The following is a 14,232-nucleotide window of genomic DNA, read 5'->3' on the forward strand; positions in this document are numbered from 1 at the left end:
ATATATGGACATTAAAGGGTAACTGTCTGATGTTATTCCAGCACCCCGTCTTGGCAATAATAAACCTTGAACTCTGAATCAATAGCCAAGCATTGTGGTGGGGTAACCCCCCGCTATTTATATGTATTCAGTACTGATTTTGTTTATTGCTGTACATGCAATGTAAATGTCTATGTACTTTTTGTTTATAATACGGTGCGTTTTTTGGAGCTCAGACACCCTGGTTGATTGATCGGGTCTGCGACCTGGTTCCTTCCCTTCGATTGGCGCGTGGAGTGTCGTCCCCGGCAGAGAGCACCAATTGGAGCTCTCTGCTTGCAGCCTATGACCTGGCGTCATGCCATTGGGTCAGCAGCTGCACACCCACGCACTCACGTGCTGGGATTGGTGGGGCGTTGGACGGCGGCGGCGTCGCAATTCGATGACGTCACGCGCCGTCCAGGGATGCTTACAAAAGCGGCTGACACAGCCGCTTCTGTGAGTTAGCACGGATGCTCCCCCCTTGGGGACACACGTGGACATTCTTGAGCCTAGGTGAGTAAGATTTATGCCTAATTACAAAGGCTCCTCTCCTACTGACCCTTTAATCATATCTATGACTAAAAACTTCCTCCCTTGGACTCCTCAGTTGGACCGAGTGCTTAACATTTGCCCTTACCCTGGCAATGTGAGATAGTACACACAAGGCTGTTAATGTCCGTTTCTCTGTGCCCCAGTAATCTGCGTACTTTTGCTGCAGTCTTGGTAAGGACCCCTTGGGGAGTTTGTATTGTTGGTTGGTCACCCTGGTGATGGGCTCTTTTAATTCACCGACGCGTCTGTTGACAGGCTTTTCCAATTCACCACCTCCCCATTTCCATGCATCCCTTTTATAATAATGCACTTCCTGTATATATTGATGTTTTCCTATTAAGATCACCAACTCTACGTTTCTCACTGACCCTCTCACCCCCCTCCCATTCCCCCATCCCTTCTCCCCCTCCTTCATCTCCCTTATCCAACACCCCCTTTTTCCCTCCCAAACCAACCCCCACCCCCTTGTTCCCCCACTCCTCCATTCCTCTCCCTTTCCCCCTCCCTTCCCCTTCTCCTTCTTTTTCCCCTCCCTGTCCCTCCTCCACCCCACACACCTTACACACACCCTTCCCCCCCCCTCCTTACACCACACTCCTTCCCTTTCTACCCCTTGTCCAGACACCTTGTGCACCACTTCACTAGTCCTCACTGACCCTTCTTTCCTTCCCCCCTTTCCTTTCTTTTTTCCCATACCCCCGCCTTTCCTTCCTTCTTTCCCCTCCCTATCTTTCCCTTATTATTGTATTGTTATCCAACTTGTTTACCCTTATCCTCAATAATACCCTTCCCTCCCCCCCCCCTCCTCTCTCTCCCCCCCCTTTCCCTTCCCCTTCTTCTCCTCCCCCCCCATCCCTTCCCCCTTTTCTCCTCTTTTCTTCCCTTCCCTTTCCCCCCCCCTTTTTTTACGTCAACTTTAACCTTATTCCTTTTAAGGTTAATTCAAAACCCCCCCCTTTTTTTCTCCCCCCCTTCCTTCCTCCTCCCCTAACTAACCTCTCCCTCTCCTTACCCCCCTTCTCCCTCCCCTATTTTTCTTACCCCCTGTCCTCCCCTCTCCTCCTTCCCTCCTTTAAACCCTCCCTTCCTTCCATCACCTACACATATTTCCTTTCACTCACTGGTGACCCACACCTCAATAATTAACTGACCATTCCCTGTATATTTGATTTATTCTACTCCTCACCTTAATAGAGCCCGTCTAAATAAAATATCCCCCTCCACGCGCCATAGAAGGCCTATACCAGGCTTCACGTCTGATCATATGACCAACCTGGGTGAGTGCTCTGCTCCATTATATAACGCATTGTATTGAATTGTACACAATGTATACACATATTGTATATCCTGCTTGTTTATTTACATGTTTATGCATACTTTTTAGAAAAAAATCTCCTCCTGAAGAAGCGGTAAATCACCGCGAAACCGGTCGAGGTCATCGATTCCTTACATTAAGACAGTCTGTTTTTTGCTTTCTGTTGTGAAATGTGGGGTCTGTTCTTAAATTGTCCTTGTATTATACTTGTTTTCTTTTTTGCTAAATAAATATTGATATTTTTATCAGATTGTCTTTATCAGTGCCGCGAAAAGTCCCTTCCAAAATCCCTCCCCCCTTTCCTCGACCTAAATACTGACGTACATTGGCCCCAAGCAGCCAGATGCCGTCAAATTATTTTTGTCTCATTATTCTTCAAGGTCCCAGGAAGATTTTTTTTTCACAGAAGGGCATCCCAGAGCTATATGGCCATGTTCAGCGGCAAGTGAATGTATCTCTGGCACACAGTGTCGGTGCCAAGATACATCTGACCACAGACACGTGGTCTAGCAAACACGGGCAGGGAAGGTATATAACTTTCACTGTCCACTGGGTGAACCTTCTGACAGCCGTCAAGCATGTAACCCGTGGCACCCATGTAGATTTGGTTTTTCCGCCACGGATTACATGCAGGCCTGCCTCTTCTTCTCCTCCTCCTACTCCATCCTCCCTCTCCTCCTCGGCTGACTCCTCATTTTTCGATGCTACGTCTCTTCCGCTGCGCCGCCCAAGATCCCCAGAACCGATTCGACATGCCAGGTGAGACGTTGCCATACTGTGCTGCATCTGTTGTGCCTGGAAGACAAGAGCCACACTGGTCCTGCACTCCTTTCAGCTTTGTGTTCACAGGCAGATCAGTGGCTAACAATTTGACAGTTGGTAAAGTGGTGTGCGACAACGGTGCCAATCTGCTGAGCACGTTGAAACAGGGCAAAATTACATGCATGGCACATGTCCTTAACTTGGTCATGCAGCGATTCGTTGCCAAATACCCTGGGCTCCAGGACGTCTTGCGGCAGGCCAGGAAAATCTCGGCCCGTTTCAGAAGATCTTACACGGCCATGGTTCACCTTTCTGACATTCAGCGGCGACACAACCTGCCCGTCAGACGTCTTATTTGTGACTGCCCGACGCGATGGAACTCAACATTGTATATGCTTGATAGGCTGCTCCAGCCGAAACGTGCAGTTAACGACTACCTGTACAAACTCTGCGGCAGGACAGGTTCTGGGGAGCTTGTTTTTTTTGCACTGCGCCAGTGGCTGCTCATGCGCGACTCATGCAGACTTCTGCGGCCATTTGATGAGATCACCAAACTGGTCAGTCTTGTATACTTATTCAGTCCCATTATCCCATTATATCAATTTGTGCTTTTATATCTAGACATATTTCAAGTATTTATTCTTTCCAACCCCCCCCACCCCCTAAAAAAAAAATGTCCATCTATTTAGTATCCAGCCATTCCAACTAGGGTTGTCCAGATACCGATACTAGTATCGGTATCGGGACCGATACCGAGTATTTGCGGGAGTACTCGTACTCGCGCAAATGCTCCCGATACCTTAATAGAATACTTTTTTTGTATTTATCAACATGTTCTATGAAAATTCTTTGAGTTTTTTACTACTGCGTGACAAGCAAATAAAACATTTTTATTCATTTTTACTCATTTTTATTCTTTTATAATGTCTTGAGTTAGAGTTCTTCATAATTCTAAAGAAAATATCCTTAGTCTGTATTGTGGTTTGAAAACTGTCACATGACATTTAAAAAAAGTATCGGTATTCTGTATCGGCGACTACATGAAAAAAACTATCGGTACTTGTACTCGGTCCTAAAAAAGTGGTATCGGGACAACCCTAATTCCAACGCTAATGTTGGTGTTTCAAAAAACAGGGTATGTGGTCCATCTACCACTCGCAGTTTGCTAGGATATAGCAGACTGTACTTTAACCCCTTCTCTCTCAGTCTTTTCCATATTTCTGTATATGCCCTTCTTTGCTGTTGTATCTCGACCGGGTAATCGGGGAAAAATAACAATTTGACATTCTCGTACTGTATATCTGCCCTCAGCCTAGCTGCTGAAAGAATTTGATCTCGATCCCTGTATTTCAGTAAGCGTATCAAAAAAGGACAGGGGGTGCCCCTGGTTTAGGGATACGACAGGAGATCCTGTGTGCTCTTTCCACCACAAATGTTGGGGATGTTTCTGTTCATTTCAAAATTTCTGTTAATAATTTTTCTGAAAATGTAATTGGATTATCTCCTTCTACCCGCTCTGGCAACCCCAAAATTCGGACGTTATTTCTCCTTAGGCAGATTTCTGTGTCTATTGCTCTATCCTGCAGTTCTCTGATTTGCTTTTCCAATCTTTGCCATTCCTTACTGTCCTTTATTATTTTATCCTCGACTTTTGCCATGCGGGTTTCTATTTCTGCTGTCTTTTTCTGTATTTTGTCAAAATCACGTTTTATCGAGCACACATCAACTGCCAAGGCATCCATTTTATTTGTCAATACTTCACTGCTTGCTTTTATCGCCTCCAAGATGTCTTTCCCAGAGGGCGCATGTTCCCCCTCTATTCCTACCGTCCGAGTTTCTGCTGTTATCCCTTTTAATGGAGATTTTTGTGGGGATTGTGTACCTGCCGACCATGAACTACATTAGGGTATAAAATTCGGGCAAGACTGCTGCCAGAATAGTATATCACATACCATTTAAAAAGTGCTTGTGAAGAGACTAAACGGTAAAACGTGGATAAGGAGAGTCAATACCTAGGAAGGGAAGTATAATCCCAAAACATACAAACAAAATAATTCATGAAAATATAGGCATTAGTGACTCATCCAGTGCAGTCAGAGGTAGGTGACAGAAAGCAATCCTGCATTAGTCACACTTACCAGATTATGTTATCCAATTTGATAGTAGTCATAGATATAATATTAAATACTACTATCTGCATTCCTCTAAATTAATACTGCATATCAAAAATGGGAGAGAAAGAATTAGTCAAAAAGGAATACGGATAATAGGACTGCAATTTATTAATATCCACATAAAAAAACACATTAAATAACACAGAGTTGCCAGTGTCTCCACAGCACTAGTAAAATTAGACGTTAGTCTAAACAGGACCGGTGGCCACCACAGCCATACACACAACTTACATACACCTACAGGAATCAGTCAGAGAGCTGGGGCATGATAAGAAAAATCACAGGACTGGATTGAGGATAATATAGCCACAGACAGGGCTGTGATGCTGAATACAGTTCCAGTCAAATTCTATCACCAGTTCACAGAGATATATTCCACATAGAGATGAAGTAGATTAAACTACAATTAGGTGGTGGACGACAGCAGGTAAATCATTTGTAAGCACTGCTAGTTTGGCAGTGAGACGTGTGTTTAACATGTAATAGGATCTGTTTAAGCCAAGCAAGGATTGCTGTAGAGGCTGCAGTCAGCAGAGTGTACCATAGGTCAGTACAGCTGAAAAACGAGATCACAATATCACAGGAACTGCTTTGGTTACAAAGCCGACGTGTCTGCAAATTCCTCCAGCAGGAGGGTATGAATTGCACCTTCAATTGAAGTCCTCCGCATACAGCAACCAGGGGATTAGGTTCCAGGGTGGATGAATGCCTTAACGGAGAGGCCAGTAGATGGCAGTGTAAATAGGCAGTAAAGAGTCAGCATGCAGTTTTAATTCCTTGCTGTGTATCTCAGGATAATGTCCTTAAAGGGATGTATGCTGAAATATAAAGAAATTCTCAGGTTTGGGAGGACCCCCAGTAGAAATATAGTTGGGTGGCTGGAATGATGGTCAGTCCTGCTTCATCGCTAATTAGCGTAATGCTTACATGTTTCGATCCTATCGGATCTTCATCGGAGCATAGATGTGTGTTCAAGATCTCCTACTAAATAGCCCAGGGTGATCAATGATTGTTTGATTTCCAGCCTGGAGGAGAGATGTGGGGTCTTATTGACCCTGCCTCTCTCCATAAACAGAACCTGTCACACATTATTCCTATTACAAGGGATGTTTACGTTCCTTGTAATAGGAATAAAAGTATTGAAAAAAAAAAGAACGTAAAAAAATAAATAAAATAAACCGCACCTGTCCCTAATAGCTCACGTTTAGAAGCGAGCGCAAGTCCCGCCCACTCATGTAAACGCCGTTAAAACCACACATGTGCGGTATTGTCGCGTGCGTTAGAGCGAGAGCAATAATTCTAGCACTAGACCTCCTCTGTAACTCTAAACTGGTAACCTGTAGAAAAAAAAAATGTCATCTATGGAGATTAAGTACCCAAGTTTGGCGCCATTCCACGAGTGTGTGCAATATTAAAGCATGGCAAGTTAGGTATCTATTTACTCTGTGTAACATCATATTTCACATTATCCCCAAAAATTGGGCTAACTTTACTGTCTTGTTATTTTTTAATTCATTAAACCGTTTTTCTTTTCCAAAAAAAAGGTGTTTGAAAAATTATTGCGCAAATACCGTTAGAAATAAAAAGTTGCAATGACCGCCACTTTACTCCCTAGAGTGTCTGCTAAAAAAATATATATAATGTGTGGGGGTTCTGAGTAATTTTCCAGAAAAAAAAAATGATTTTTACATGAAGGAGAGAAGTTCCAGAATAGGAAGTGGAACAATAAAAGTGAAATATTCCTTTACATTTCGTACATGGGGGGTGTCTATAGTATGCCTGTGAAAAAGTTCATGTTTCCCGTGCTTAGAACTGTCCCTGTACAAAATGTAATTTCTGAAGGGGAAAAAAAGTAATTTAACCACTTAAAGACCTCAGGTGTTTTTCAGATTTGGTGTTTGCAAGACTAAAACATTTTTTTCTGCTAGAAAATTACTTAAAACCCCCAAACATTATATATATATTTTTTTCTAACACCCTAGAGAATAAAATGGCGGTCATTGCAATACTTTTTGTCACACCGTATTTGCGCAGCAGTCTTACAAGCGCACTTTTTTTGGAAAAAATTCACTTTTTTTAATTAAAAAATAAGACAACAATAAATTTGGCCCAATTTTTTTATATATTGTGAAAGATAATGTTACGCCGAGTAAAATGATACCCAACATGTCACGCTTTAAAATTGCGCCCGCTCGTGGCATGGCGTCAAACTTTTACCCTTAAAAATCTAGATAGGCGACGTTTAAAAAATTCTATAAGTTGCATTTTTTGAGCTACAGAGTAGCTCTAGGGCTATAATTATTGCTCTCGCTCTAACGATCGCGGCGATACCTCACTTGTGTGATTTGAACACCGTTTTCATATGCGGGCGCTACTTGCGTATGCGTTCGCTTCTGCGCGCGAGCTCGTCAGGACGGGGCGCTTTAAAAAAACATTTTTTTTGTTTTCTTATTTAATTTTATTGATTTTATTATTTTTTACACTAAAATATAAAAAAAAAAAAATGATCACTTTTATTCCTATTACAAGGAATGTAAACATCCCTTGTAATAGAAAAAAGCATGACAGGTCCTCTTAAATATGAGATCTGGGGTCAAAAAGACCTCAGATCTCATATTTAGGCTTAAATGCAAAAAAAAAAAAAAAAAAAAAGGAAAATTTGTCATTTAAAAAAATGACAGAAAAAAAATTGTCTCTTTAAGAGGCTGGGCGGGACTGACGTTTTGACGTCACTTCCGCCCAGCAGAGCTATGAGGACGGGTGGGGGCCATCTTGCCCTCACTCAAGTCCTCACTCTCCAGGCGGCAGCATCGGATCTCCTCCACCGCTACCGACGGCTCCGGTAAGCGGCGGAGGGCGCGGAAAAGCGGCGGGAGGGGGGGGGGGGCCCTCTCCCGCCACCGATAACGGCGATCTCGCGGCGAATCCGCCGCGGAGACCGCCGTTATCGTTTACACGGCCGCCAGCTGAAAACATGGATATCTCAGTTGTGGCAGCAGCTGCTGCCGTTACTGAGATATCCATGTTTAAAAAGAGGACGTATATATACAGTGGGGGGTCCGTAAGTGGTTAAAAGGCAGGCCGCAGGAAAAGAGGGGGGACGAGAAAGCGGCCTTCACTCCTGAACCATACCAGGCCACATGCCCTCAACATGGGGAGGATGCTTTGGGGGTCCTGAAAGCACCATGTCCCCATGTTGATGGGGACAAGGGCCTCATCCCCACAACCCTTGCCCGGTGGTTGTGGGGGTCTGCGGGCGGGGGGCTTATCGCAATCTGGAAGACCCCTTTAACAAAGGGGACCCCCAGATCCCAGCCCCCCCTGTGTGAAATGGTAATGGGGTACAAATGTACCTCTACCATTTCACAAAAAAAAGTGTCAAAAATTTTAAAAACAATAGCCGGTTTTTGACAATTCCTTTATTAATGTCTTCTCCTTTCACCGCTTCTTCTCCCATCTTATTTTCTGCATTCGGGTTTCTTCCTCCATCTTGTTCTTCCTCTTCAAAAGAAGAGAGATATGGACAGCCGCATTCCAATTTCTTAAAAAGACGTGCCCTTTATTATTTTCATTTGTAGCTATGACTAAGCATTGATATCCAATGCGAAACGCGTCAGCTGTTTTTCCCACTGTGTGCTGATACTTGTAGTGCATTTTTCCTTTACCTAATAAAGGGCACGTCTTTTTAAGAAATTGGAGTGCGGCTGTCCATATCTCTCTTCTTTTGCTTATCCCGTGCATTGCCGGCACCCATTGGTTCCTGAGTGGACATTGATTGTTCTAGTGTGCTCACCTGGAGCGGCAGCCTTCCTACCTGTTTGTTCTTCCTCTGCTTCTTTCTTCGATCTTCTCATTCGCATCTTGCACCGGCTTCTTCTTCCACACTTGGTTCTCCGGACGATCCGCTTCCATGGGAAGTTCCCGCTGTGTGACGCTTCTGTTCTTCTGACAGTTCTTTTCTAACTGAGGACGCAGTGTCACCCGGTGACCCCGCCCCCCTCTGACACACATGGACTTCACAGGGACTTCCCTATGGCTTTCCCCGTGGCGTCAGAGGGGGGCGGGGTCACTGGGTGACGCCCCATCCTCAGTTACAGAAGAACAGAAGCGTCGTACAGCAGGAATTTCCCATGGAAGCGGATCGTCCAGAGAACTAAGCGAGGAAGAAGAAGCCAGAGCAAAATGCAGACGAGAAGATTGAAGGAAGAAGCAGAGGAAGAACACTGATGCAATATCTTATTATCACCTACTGTATGTGTGTAGTTTTAGTTTTGCTACTATATAGCAGTGCATGCTTCAATTTAATATCACTGAGCAGTATTCCCTTCCTATATTTCTCCTCCCCTCCCCCTTCTCTTTTCCCTCCCTCCCCCTTCTCTTTTCCCTCCCTCCCCTCCCCTTTGGTAGAGCGGTAATATCCTATCCACTAGAGGAAGAACGAGATGGAGAAAGAAACCCGAATGCAGAAAAGACGAAGATATAAGAAGAAGCGGGGAAAGAAGACATTAATAAAGGAATTGTCAAAGACTGGCAATTGTGTTTTTTTACATTTTCTCTTCCTTTAATGGACGGACACAGCAGCATATTAACCTTAGGGTATTATCCTCCTTTCTAGGAGATTGACTAGGCAGAAAAACAGCATGTTAAACACTTCACACAGTACAGTACCTCCCAGGGGGCGGTTCCCCCGGGTACATCCCCCACTCTCTGCTCTGCAGCCTCAGTTTTTTTCTGCCTAGCAAAGGAGAATGACATGGCTCCTCTGGGTCCATGTGGCTTGGGGATTTTTGCAATTTTTTTGCTTTTCTGTTTGTTTTTTTCTGCATTTTTGGATCCTAAGATCTACAATCAACTGCGGATTGGGTGACAGGCTGGATCCTCGATCTTGTAGTTCCCCCAGTTTCGGCCATCGAGCGTGTGCCGGCCTTTAGCTATGCGCTGGGCCATCCACGACATGCCCCGTTGCTCCAGGGGTGGCCGGTGCGCTATACGCTCCAGGGCACACATATGACTGGGCTCTATGTCCGTGTCACAGTGTGCCGGGCCGACAGCCATGCCGTAACTGCACGGACGTTGGTTCTGTCTGGGGATGCCTCCAGCCGGTGGTCACAGGACAGGTAAGTAGCAGTCTCCTTGCTTTGGCACGGTGTGTGCGGCTGGTGCATTCCTGGGAGGACGATTGGGGGTCCGCCCTGCTTTCCTCTCTCCCTTCCTCTCCCTCCTTTCCCCACGTTCTGGGTGGCGGGGTCAGCCGTGAGGTGGGGGGTCTGCCTGGGGGGCTCCATTCAGTGGCTGGGGGCTGTGTCTGCTTAGGGGTGCTGTTTTTCTGCCGTGTGTGTGGGGGGGGCCTGGGAGTTTTCACTGCTGTGTGTTTTTTTACTGCAATCGCGGTCGCCATGGATGGGGTTTTTTGCCTCTAGTGGCTGTAAAATCAGCGCAAACGGCTCGAGCACACTTGTTGAGAGACGGCACAACACGGAGCAGCGCTCTGGGGCAGACAGCAGCAGTTCAGGCCTGGACAGGTGGTGAGTCTTCTGGGGGGTCCCCTGTTCTCTGCTTCAGCCAGGAGGGTGGCCTATGGGTCTTGCCTTGCATTCCAAGGGTGGCAAAAGGGTGGGTCAGCATGGCATCCGAACCGGATGCTTCTCCCCCAGACATGCCAGAATTAACCCTTAGTGCCCCTGTACCTGCGGCCTCTGTGGATGCTATGACGGCAGTCCTAGAGGCGTTTGTTGCCAGAATTGAAGCGGCGCATGGCCAGAAGGGGGGTAAAAAGTGCCCCCTCCCCCCGCCTTCTTCTGGGGACGCCTTTGATACAGAATTGGGTCCAGCTACTGCTCCTGGCCCTGGTTCCGAGGTGTCAGAGGATGCAGGCCTAGTCCACACGGACAGTGAGGAATAAGGATGACTCTGCATCAGGGTCGGCGCATGATAGGGCGCTAGTGGGAGCTCTTATCACTGCGGTGCGGGATACTCAGAAAATGGGGGATTCACTGAGACATCAGAGATGTCGGTCCCTTTTGGGTTTCGCAAGCCGGCCCGCACTGCAAAAGTGTTTCCTTGTGTTCCTAATCTGGAAAAGTTTTTGTACAAGGAATGGGATTTTCTGTTCCAAAATGCTTTGTGGTCCATTATACTTTTGAGGAGGATTTCCTGAAAAAATTGACCTCTCCTCCGTCAGTGGACCCCCCTGTGTCCAGACTGAACAAAGCTACCACGTTACCTGTGGAGGGGGTTCCCGCTTTCAAGGACCTCACAGATAGGAGAGCTGAGGCTGTGGCCCGCTCCATGTTCTCGGTGGTGGGGTCGGCGGTGAGACCAGTCTTGGCCCGGGGCTCTAGTGTCACAGACGCTTACTGAACGGGCAAAGTTACTTCAGAAGTTGGAGGAGCATCAAGCCCCTCTGGACTGTGTGGCGCTGGCTGACCAGTTGGTGCAGGGCCTAAAATGTGTCTGTGAGTCAGCCCTGGATACGCTTCCCTTGCTCTCCAGGGCCTCGGCCTACGCGGTGGTGTTGTGCCGCCTTGTCTGGCTGAAGTGTTAGTCTGTGGACCAGTCTTCTAAGGCCTCGTGCACACCAGAGTATATCTGCTGGAAACGGTCCACCGGACCGTTTCCAGCGGATAAATCCTCTGGCGGATTTGGATCTGATGGCTGTACACACCATCAGATCGAAATCCGTGCGGAATACATCCGCGGTGACGTGTCGCGACGATGACGCGGCGACGTGCGCGATGCTGGAAGGCAACTACTTCCACGCATGCATCGAATCATTACGACGCATGCGAGGGATGGGAGCGGACGGATTGATCCGGTGAGTCTGTACAGACGACCGGATCGATCCGCTGGACACGATTTAAGCGGATAGATTTCTTAGCATGCTAAGAAATTTCTATCCGCTTGAAATCGATCGGCTGGACAAATCTCCGCAGAAAAATATCCGCTAGGCCGTACAGACGACCGGATTTGTCCGCTGTAACTGATCCGCGGATCAATCCCAGCGGATAGATCTGGTCATCTGTACGAGGCCTAAGAGGCCTTGGTGGACTTGTCCTTTAAGGGTGAAAGGCTTTTTGGGGCTTCTCTAGATGACATCATAAAAGATGCCACGGGAGGTAAGAGCACTCTGCTCCCACAATATGGTATAGGTAAGGAGCCTCTCCATAGGCATGGGCCCTCCTTTACTGCCCCAAGCGTTTTTTTCTTCCGCCCGGTGCTGCAGGTAAACGTTCCCAGGGCACTAAGGTGCCTACTGAAGGGCAGAAGCACCCCTGGTTCCGCAAGCCCAACAAGCCTGTGGAAAAACCTGCTTCTGCATTAATGGCTGCCCCGCCCGTCTCTCGGGTGGGGGGCCGGCTTCGCAAATTCGCGGCTCGGTGGATGTCTCTTCTTTCCGAACGGTGGGTTTGCGAAGAAGTTTCCTCGGGGTACAAGATAGAGTTTCTCTCTTGTTCACCAAACAAACTTTTTCCTTCCGAACTCCATATTCCTCCGGGTCATCGGGAGGACCTGTTTGGGGCTGTTCAGGATCTGCTGGTCAGGGGGGTTTTCATGCCGGTTCCCTTACTGGAACAGTTTTAGGGGTTTTACTCCAATCTGTTTGTAGTCCCCAAGAAGGAAAGGGTCCGTTCAATCCTGGATCTCAAGGCCCTCAACTGTTTTTTGTCAAAGTGCAAAAGTTCAGGATGGAGTCGGTTCGCTCTGTAGTAGCGGCGCTCCATCAAGGGGATTTCCTGGCGTCCTTAGATATCAAGGACACGAACTTGCATATCCCCATATGCGCAAAGCACCAGAGATTTCTGCGCTTTGCGGTCGGGGAGGACCACTTTCAATTTGTGGCCCTCCCTTTCGGCCTGGCTTTGGCGCCAAGGGTTTTCACCAAGGTGCTCGCTCCGATTCTGGCCCTGCTGAGGCAGCGCGGGATCGCTATTGTAGGATACCTGGACAACCTTCTCCTGAGAGCTTCTTCAAGCTCAGAGTTAGAGGAAGATGTGTCTATCACCTGCAGACCCTCCTGGAATTTGGTTGGCTGCTAAATGTTCAGAAGTCGGTGTTGGTACCATCTCAGCGCCTGGAATACCTGGGGTTGGTCCTGGATTCCTCGGAGGTGAGAGTTTTTCTTCCCACGGAGAAACTATAGACACTGGAAACTGCGGTGCAGCGGTTGGTGACCCAAAAGTGGTCGTCACTTCGTTTTTGCATGCGAGTTCTGGGTCTCATGGTGGCCTCCTTCGAGGCAGTTCCGTATGCTCAATTTCACACTTGTGTGTTACAGAGAGAAATTCTGTCGCGTTGGGACAAGCGGCCTTTGCCCTTGGATTGCCAAGTCCGGGTGAGTCGCCTGGTCAGGTCCTCCCTAGTGTGGTGGCTGACGTCTCCGGTGCTTCGCGCCAGGAAGTCGTTCCTCCCGTGCCATTGGACGGTGGTCACAACGGATGCCATTCTCTCAGTGGTTGGCGACCCAAAAGTGGTCATCGCTTCGCTTTTGCATGCGAGTTCTGGGTCTCATGGTGGCCTCCTTTGAGGCGGTTCCGTATGCTCAATTTCACACTCGTGTGTTACAGAGAGAAATTATGTCGCGTTGGGACAAGTGCCCTTTCTCCTTGGATTGCCAAGTCCGGGTGAGTCGCCTGGTCAGGTCCTCCCTAGTGTGGTGGCTGACGTCTCCGGTGCTTCGCGCCAGGAAGTCGTTCCTCCCGTGCCATTGGACGGTGGTCACAACGGATGCCATTCTCTCAGTGGTTGACGACCCAAAAGTGGTCATCGCTTCGCTTTTGCATGCGAGTTCTGGGTCTCATGGTGGCCTCCTTTGAGGCGGTTCCGTATGCTCAATTTCACACTCGTGTGTTACAGAGAGAAATTATGTCGCGTTGGGACAAGTGCCCTTTCTCCTTGGATTGCCAAGTCCGGGTGAGTCGCCTGGTCAGGTCCTCCCTAGTGTGGTGGCTGACGTCTCCGGTGCTTCGGCCGGGAAGTCATTCCTCCCGTGCCATTGGACGGTGGTCACGACGGATGCCAGTCTCTCCGGCTGGGGGGGGGGAATCTGGTGTGTTCAGTCAGCCCAGGGGCGCTAGAATCAGGAAGAATCCCGCCTGCTGATCAATGTCCTGGAACTCTGGGCAATCAGGCTGTGCCCCGCCAAGTGGTCTCTGAGACTATAGGGCCGCCCGGTCATGATTCAGTCGGACAATGCCATGGCTGTGGCGTATGCCAATCATCAAGGGGGCACAAGGAGCTTGGCTGCAGCGGCGGAAGTCGCTTGCATCCTTCGGTGGGCCGAACAGAACGTTTCGGGCTCTTTCGGCCGTTTACATTCCGGGCGTACAGAACTGGCAGGCGGACTACCTAAGTCGCCAAACGCTAGACCAAGGAGAATGGTCGCTACACCCGGATGTGTTTCAGAGTCTG

This window comes from Rana temporaria, chromosome 11 (assembly GCF_905171775.1).
Source record: "Rana temporaria chromosome 11, aRanTem1.1, whole genome shotgun sequence".
In the NCBI taxonomy this organism is placed as follows: Eukaryota; Metazoa; Chordata; class Amphibia; order Anura; family Ranidae; genus Rana; species Rana temporaria.